Raw genomic sequence first — 7,940 nt, forward strand, 5'->3', positions numbered from 1 at the left:
TCCCTTCAACATTTTAAATTAGGATATATAAGGAAACGTCTTTATCGTCATTTAAATAAAGTTAAATGGAGTGACGTTGCGATACTCGGGGTGCGTTGCATAAATCCTCGTAACTCAGAGAGGTGTAGCAGGTGGCGAGATGTAAGGAAGCTTAAAGATAACGAGCTGAAACAGACGAAAGATATGTCAATCCCTTTCTACACAGAACGACAATAAAAGTATGAGAGCGGGAAGGCATGGCCTGAGCACTTCGAGCAGAGAGGACTGATTGGACTTAACTTAAAGAGAAAAAATTGGAGCTTAACGGAAGAAGAAGATCCCATGAGTGCTCCCCTATGCCATCCATAATGGTACACTCTATCCATACACCACATCCTCCCTTCCGTGGATGTTCCACGGGTTTCGGCTAGTGTAAAGTATTGCTCCAGTTTTGGTTCTGAGGGATTAGAAGTGAGATACTCTCTGTTAATATCCAGTTATTTCATCATATATTGTTTTGTTAATTGTTTAGTTTTCGAATCCGGATGCTTGATTCCCCTTTTGTTCTCACACCTCTTTCACACCCCATGCACCTTTTACCTTCCGACGTTGCTCACCTCCGCCATCTCGCCTCATCCCCGGATTCCTTCATCTCGAGCGTTTCCCACCAAAAATCCGCACCAAGTTTGCACTGTGAACTGCACATCACCGGGCAAACAATGAAGCACCGTGCATTTGCAGAAAGGCGGGAGGGACCCGAGCGGAGCGTGAGAGGGTGCCGACCATGAAGGACCATCTTGTGCAGAAACATTGGGCAGCCCGAGCTAAACCAGGCCAGTGCATGGTGTGCAGGGGCTCGAGACTTCCCCCATCTTATTCTTTCATTCCTTATCTCTCATCTTCGTCTAACCCCCGAGCTAATCTCTCCCTTCCATGATTGGATACATGTTTGGCATCAAAGTAACGACGAGTGACAAGTGACATTTAAGAATTCAATGGTATGGTTCTTCACTTTGGGGGTGAGGGAAATTGTGCATGTTCATATATAACTAAAAGTTGCGTCACCTGTGAACACGCACCTTGTCAAAGCAAACCCTTGTTTCATGAGAATTTGTGGCCTGACTTATTCTGTCCATTTTGTTGGCAGCAAAAAGCAGCTGAGAGTGGATTGATGAGCAAAATTGGGCTCTGGATTGCAGAATCAGTTCCGCCATATTGGTTCCATTCAGCCAACTTATTAAGATATGTTGTGTCACTGCTGGCATGATACTCACTCGTGCTCAGGCTTCTTTGTGTGGTAACATGACTCTGGGCGAGAGAGCCCGCAGGAAGTTTTGGTGCGGATCGCCATCATGGTCTTCCGAGATGTGCCAGCCTCTTTGAAGTTATTTGCAGGCGATGACCTTCACAGTGTTATTGTCTGTGAAATATTTCTGTGTTGCTTTTTCATGAAGCGTGGTTTGGCCTTTGCTCACCTTCACGGTGGTACGAGATTGCATTTCTTTATTTATTCTTTCAAAGCAGAAGAGTTGCTGGAATGGTTGGAGCGTCGACTTATGTTTTTCTCCCTTCCTATGCTCTAAGTCCAGGAAGTCAGTCACTCGAACATTGGCTGAATCATTCCAAAGTCACAAAATACTCAAATTGCAAAGCTCTGCAAGTTGTACAAATTAGAAAACATCACTAAACAAAGACTGTGTCGACCTGACAAAGTGGGTTCCAAACCAGAGGTAATACTGCAGTTATAATTGATGTATTCAACTCCAGGAACGTGATGGTAGTATTGAGACATTATTATTACTAGCGTGACTCGGCGTGCTCGGCGCGCCTCACCACACGTGGTTTCACAGGGGTAGGCATCTTTGACCATTTTGGTGTCTTTTGGGTCTTCATGGTGTTTTGGGTCTTCAGTGCTATTTGGGTCTTCAGGGTATTTTTTGGATCCTCTGGGCCTTTAAGTGTATTTTGGGTCTTTGAGGTGTTTTGGGTCTTCAGGGTCTTTTGGGTCTTTGGTGTCTTGTGGGTTTTCTGGGTGTTTTGGGTCTTCGGGGCCTTTTTGGTCTTCGGGGTCTTTTGGGTCTTCGTGTGTTTTGGGTTTTCTGGGTGTTTTGGATCTTCGGGGTGTTTTGGGTCTTCGGGGTGTTTTGAGTCTTCATGGTGTTTTGGGTCTTCGGGGGTTTTTTTGGTCTTCGGGGTGTTTTGGGTGTTCGGGGTGTTTTGGGTCTTCGTGGTGTTTTGGGTGTTTGGGGTGTTTTTGGTCTTCGGGGTGTTTTGCGTATTCCTGGTGTTTTGGGTCTTTTGGGGTGTTTTGGGTCTTCGTAGTGTTTTCGGTCTTCGGGGTGTTTTAGGTCTTCAGGGTGTTTTGGGTCTTCCGGGTGTTTTGGGTCTTCAGGGTGTTTTGGGTCTTCCGGGTGTTTTGGGTCTTCAGGGTGTTTTGGGTCTCCGGTGTATTTTGGGTCTTCGGTGTGTTTTGGGTCTTTGGGGTGTTTTGGGTCTTTGGGGTGTTTTGGGTCTTTGGGGTCTTTTGGGTCTTCGGGGTCTTTTGGGTTTTTGGGTATTCAGGGTATTTGGGGTCTTTTGGGTTTTTGTGTATTCACGGTCTTTTTGAGCCTCAGGGCCTCGAAGGGTATTTTGGGTCTTTGGGGTCTTTGGGAGTCTTCATGGTATTTTGGGTCTTCAGGAGTCTTGGTGGTCTGAAGTGTATTGAGGGAATTAAAGGGTCGTCAAAGGTCTGAGGGGTCTCAGCAGTCTTTTTTTTCTTTTCTTTTTTTTTCTTTTTTGTATACAAGATCGAGGCTCGTGAAAGAGCTAACATTAATCACACAAAAAGACAAACTGACACACAAAACACAAAAAACAAGGGGAGCGGTAGACAAGATGGGGAGAGAGGGGGAAGGACACAAAAGCGAGGGGGAAGGACACAAACACAACATTTGAGAGCAGGGACATCGGGAGGACTTGGGGGGAGGTGGGAGAGGATTAAAACATATGAACACTGCAAGGACTCTGGGGTGAATTACCGGGGGTAGAAAAGATCAAGGTTTTCGATGGGGGAAGATAAGAGATGGTGGTGAACAGCTGTTTTAAAGACCTGGAGGGAGGAGTGGGATTGAAGGGAGTGGGGGAGTTTGTTCCAGAGGCGGGAGAAAAGGGGAATGAAAGAGTGAAGGTGAGCAGAGAGCCTAGACTTTGGCAGTTTAACCAGAAGAGGGTTGCAGGCAGATCTTGTGCGACCTGAAGGAATATTGGGGGGACAGAGCACAGAGAGAGCTGGGGGAGCAAGGCCGGAGAGGAGTCGGTAGAAGACAGAAAGACCACCAACCTGCCTGCGGTGAGTGAGTGAAAGGCCCTCGGCGTTGACTACATCGCAGGAGATTCCAATGATTCTGATAGCTTTGGCCTCAACAGCGTGAAGCCGAGCAAGGTGTGAGGCAGGAGCACCAGCCCAGAGGGGGGAACAGTATTCCATTGAGCTGCGGATGAAAGCCTTGTATGTGGTGAGGAGCTCAGGTGTGCCAAGGAAGGACTTCGCACGACGGAGGATGCCCAGTCGGCGACTGGCTTTGGAGGCCAGCTTGGAAATGTGGTTTTCCCAAGAAAGATCATGGCAGATAGTGAGACCCAAAAGCTAGAGCGACAGAACTTCTTGGAGAGGATTGTTGAGAAAGTAGATGGGAGGGTTGTCCAGTCGGTCCTTTCGGAGAGACATTGTAAGAGTGTGAGATTTGTCAGGATTGAAAGACATGTTCCACTTGTTTGACCAGTCTGTGATTTTGTCCAGGTCTGCAGAGAGTGAGGAGGCTGCAGACTGCCGATCTGAGGGATGAGGAATGGAGCGACAGAGAGTAGAGTCGTCAGCAAAGAGATAGAGAGGATTTTCAAGAGAGTCAGAGAGATCATTGATGAAGACCAGAAAAAGCACAGGGCCCAGAACACTACCTTGGGGAACTCCAGCCTGAACAGGAAGAGGAGATGAGAGAAACCCATTCAGGGCCACACGTTGACTACGACCAGAGAGGAAGTCCGCCAGCCATGCGTGGAGATTTCCATGGATACCAAAGGATGAGAGTTTGGAGAGCAGAGCAGGGTGCCAGACCGTATCGAAGGCACGTGAAATGTCAAGGGAGACAGCTCTAATTTCCTGTTTGGCGTTGAGGACCTCCATCCATTGTTGAGAAAGCAGAAGCAGCATGTCCAGAGTAGAGTGACAAGGTCTGAAACCAAATTGATGATCAGAGATCAAGCCATTGGAGAAGAGGAAAGATTTAATATCTGAAGCAATGATGGATTCCATGACTTTGCTGATAATTGGGAGAAGGCTGATTGGTCTGTAGTTGCTGGGATCTGTTTTTGCACCTTTTTTGTGCAAAGCGGTGATGTTGGCTGATTTCCAAGCAGATGGCAGATGACCTTGAGCAAAAGAGAGGGTGAAGAGAACAGAAAGAGGGAGTGAAAGTGCAGAAGCACATGATTTTAGGACCCGTGGGCTGATGCCGTCAGGACCAGTTGCAGAATCAGAGTCGAGGGTTGCCAGAAACTTTTCCACCTTGTCAGGAGGAAAGGACACAGAGTCCAGGAGCAGCTGGGTACGACTGGGTACGGTGGGTACAGAGAGGGATGGGTTTGGGACACAAGATTTAGAGGCAAACACAGAGTTGAGGCATTCAGCTTTTTCACGTGCGGAGTCAGCCGTTAAGCCGTTTGAGGTGAGGGAGGGGATGGAGGGGGAACAAACACCAGAAACAGATTTGACCAGACGCCACCAGGATTTGGAAGAGGGAGACAGATAAGAGAGTTCGGTCTTGAGAATGGTGAGATATTGTTTCCTGGCTCTCCTGAGGGTGGACACACACTTGTTTCGGGCTTTGTGAAAGGAAATGAGATTTCCTTCCGTTGGATTTGCTTTCCAGGAGACGAAAGCAAGTTGTTTCAGGGCAACAGCCTCACCACAAGATTCCGTGTACCATGGACGGGAGGAAGGGTATGACAACTGAAGACGAGATGGTATAAATCTGTGCATGAGAGAGAGCAATTTACTTTGAAAGAATTCCCAGCATGAGTTGATGTCAGAGGCGGTAGAGATGGGAGACCAGTCCAGATGATTGATGGCTGCTTGAAGACCGTGCCAGTTGGCCTGAGTGAAATGCCAGACTCGTCGACGCTGAGGAGGCTCTCTGAGAATGGTCAGAGAGATGTCCACTTTGACAAGCACATGATCAGATGAGCCGATTGGAGCAGAAGAAGAGCAGCAGACATTTTCAGGGAAGTTTGTCATAACCAAATCCAGAAGCGAAGATGCTCCGTTGACTGAGATCCGGGTCGGGAAATTGACAGATTGTGTCAGTCCCAGTGAGTCGCAGAAGTCCTTTGCTGAAGAGCCATGGCTGGTGAGAGAGGTACCCACACCCAGCCAACTTGCATGGTGACAATTGAAATCACCACATATGAGGAAGAGAGAGTTGGGATGGGTAGATAGAAGTTGGTCCATATTATCAGACAGTGAGATGTAGATGGAGTCATCACTGTTTGGTGGACGGTACAACACACATCTATCTATAATTCCACTAATCTCTGTGTGTATGTTTGTTTGTACGTTTGTTTGTTTGTTTGTATGTCTGTGACCGCTGTTTCTCGACAACTACCGGTCCGATATACTTGAAACTTTCCAGGTATATTGCTGGGGACCCGAGGATGTGCCTTTTCAAGGTTTGAAATTAATCGGACAAGTAGTTACCGAGCTATGGCGATTTAGCCGTTCGCCGTTCGCTTTGGCGTTGCGAATGGACCAAACCATTTCATGTAAATAGAGGGGGGGGGGGGGTTCTGTGGTCGTTGCGAATGGACCAAACCATTTGATGTAAATAGAGGGGGGGGGGGGATTGTCACCATACTCGCAAGCCGTTCGCTTTGCCTTTGGCTTTGCGAATGGACCAAACCATTCCATGTAAATAGAGGGGGGGGGGATATAATTTTAGATATATATATAGTACGGGCATGCCCTAGTATGAACAAAAGGTGGGAGCAAAGGGGAAGCCGTAGCCAAAGGTATTCCTGGGGGTGAGGTGGAGAGAGGGCAGTGCAGGGCGAGTGAGGAAGAGAGTTTTTTATAAAGATAGCAACCCCCCCTCCAGGACGAGGCTCAGGTCTATCATACCGGAGGAGGGAGTAACCTGGGAGAGATACCAAGGAATCAGAGACATCATGAGGGAGGAAAGTTTCTGTTAAGCAGATCACGTCTGGTTTGTCAGAAGCAACCTGTATGGAGAGATCAGTCAAGTTTGAGCGAAGGCCCCGGATGTTTGAGGTCCATACTGTTAAAGAAGAGGAAGGGGGAGCATCGGATACAGAACAGGGGGAGGGAGCGGTACGGTATGATGTGGAAGAGGAGGAAGAGGTAGGGAGAGCTGTTGAAGGTGCGTCAGAGATTTCAGAACAGCTTGGAGAAAGGGAAGTATGGGGCGGACAAAAGGTTTGATGGTGAATGGGTGAGGCGCAGTGAGGTGTTGTTTGAGGAGGGGGAAGAGTGAGGCAGAAGGTTGAGGGAGCTGAAGGTGAGAGTTGGAAGGGGGAAGAAGCGGGGAGGACGCTTTGAGGAGGAGGGGTTAGAGGGGAGTCTAGGAGGGGAGGAGTGAGGGAGGGTCTCAGAGGGGAGGGGTGTGGGGGGAGTTTAGGAGGGAAGGGGCAAGGGGGGAGATCTGAAAGGGATGGGTGATGGGGAAGATTTGGAGGGGAGGGGCAAGGGGGAAGATTTGAAAGGGATGGGTGATGGGGAAGATTTGGAGGGGAGGGGTGAGATTGGATTTTGAAAAATGTACGATTAATGTGAAACGAACATTTCTTGCAAAATGAGATTCTTGCGACCTTCGAGTCAAAAATACGTTTGAGGATGCTGAAGGATGGGTGGAGTTCTGGAGAGTTTAGGGAATGAATGAAAGATGCACTATAAGAGATGGAATTTTTTTTTGGAATGAATAGATTTGGTGAGCAAGTCGAAAGCATCCTTTTATAGAAGAAGAAGAAAAAGGTGTTATAGAATATGACAGAATACCATTCTTCAGGGGACAGGTGGACCATTTTTTAACGACGTGAACAAAGAACGAACGAACAAATAAGAACGAAACGGATAAGAACAGAGAAGGGAATATATATATCAAATTATTTTTATTTTGCTTTACGCGATGAAGCGGCTTAATCAAGAGGGTGGTACCGTAATTTTATTTTCAGAAGAAGAAGACGTTTTCATCGCACGCAAACATGTCGACAAACATCGCGACAAACATGGCGACATATCGACATAACCATATATGTTTGCTCCATTATAAAAAGGCGTTCAGCAATTTAGGCCTCGTGGCGCATTGGTAGCTCGTCTGACTCCAGATCAGAAGGTTGCGTGTTCAAATCACGTCGGGGTCATTCAATTTTTACACAATGTAAAGTATTGCTCCAGTTTTGGTTCCGAGGGATTAAAAGTGAGATACTCTCAGTCAATATCTCGTTATATCATCATATTGAAGGAGCTGTGCTCCAACTCGAATCGAAAGAATGGACGCGACAAAAAGCTGGAATTCGTCCGAGTTTCTTTATTGCATCAAATCAACTCGGGTAAACTGAAAAGCCCGTTTATCGGGCAGCATTATATACAAGTACTCGAATATCTCATGCCGGAGCGTTTGCCCTTAAAAGGCGCGACTGGGCGTGTCCGGGAGACCTGGGCGAGTCTGGACATGCCCGGGAACGGCGAGACTGGGTGTCGCCGGATGGGCCGGGCGTGCCTGGACATGCCCGGGAACGGCGAGACTGGGTGTCGCCGGACGGGCCGGGCGAGCCTGGGAAAGGCGAGTCCGGGCATGCCCGGGAAAGGCGAGACTGAGCGTCTCCGGGCGGTCTGGGCGAGCCCGGCACAGCGATCGCTCCGTGGTTGCGTCCTCGGCAGATGTAAGGCGATTGTGTATGTTCAGCGG

At 48.2% G+C, this 7,940-nt stretch overlaps 1 non-coding gene across 1 annotated transcript; it reads left to right on the plus strand.

The window, feature by feature from the left end:
- Positions 1–7,320: 7,320 nt before the first annotated feature.
- TRNAW-CCA (transfer RNA tryptophan (anticodon CCA)) lies at positions 7,321–7,392 on the plus strand. The gene has a single exon. It is a non-coding gene; the product is annotated as a tRNA-Trp (tRNA).
- The last annotated feature ends 548 nt before the right edge of the window (positions 7,393–7,940 follow it).

This window comes from Myxine glutinosa, chromosome 11 (genome assembly GCF_964187855.1).
Source record: "Myxine glutinosa chromosome 11, kmMyxGlut1.1, whole genome shotgun sequence".
In the NCBI taxonomy this organism is placed as follows: domain Eukaryota; kingdom Metazoa; phylum Chordata; class Myxini; order Myxiniformes; family Myxinidae; genus Myxine; species Myxine glutinosa.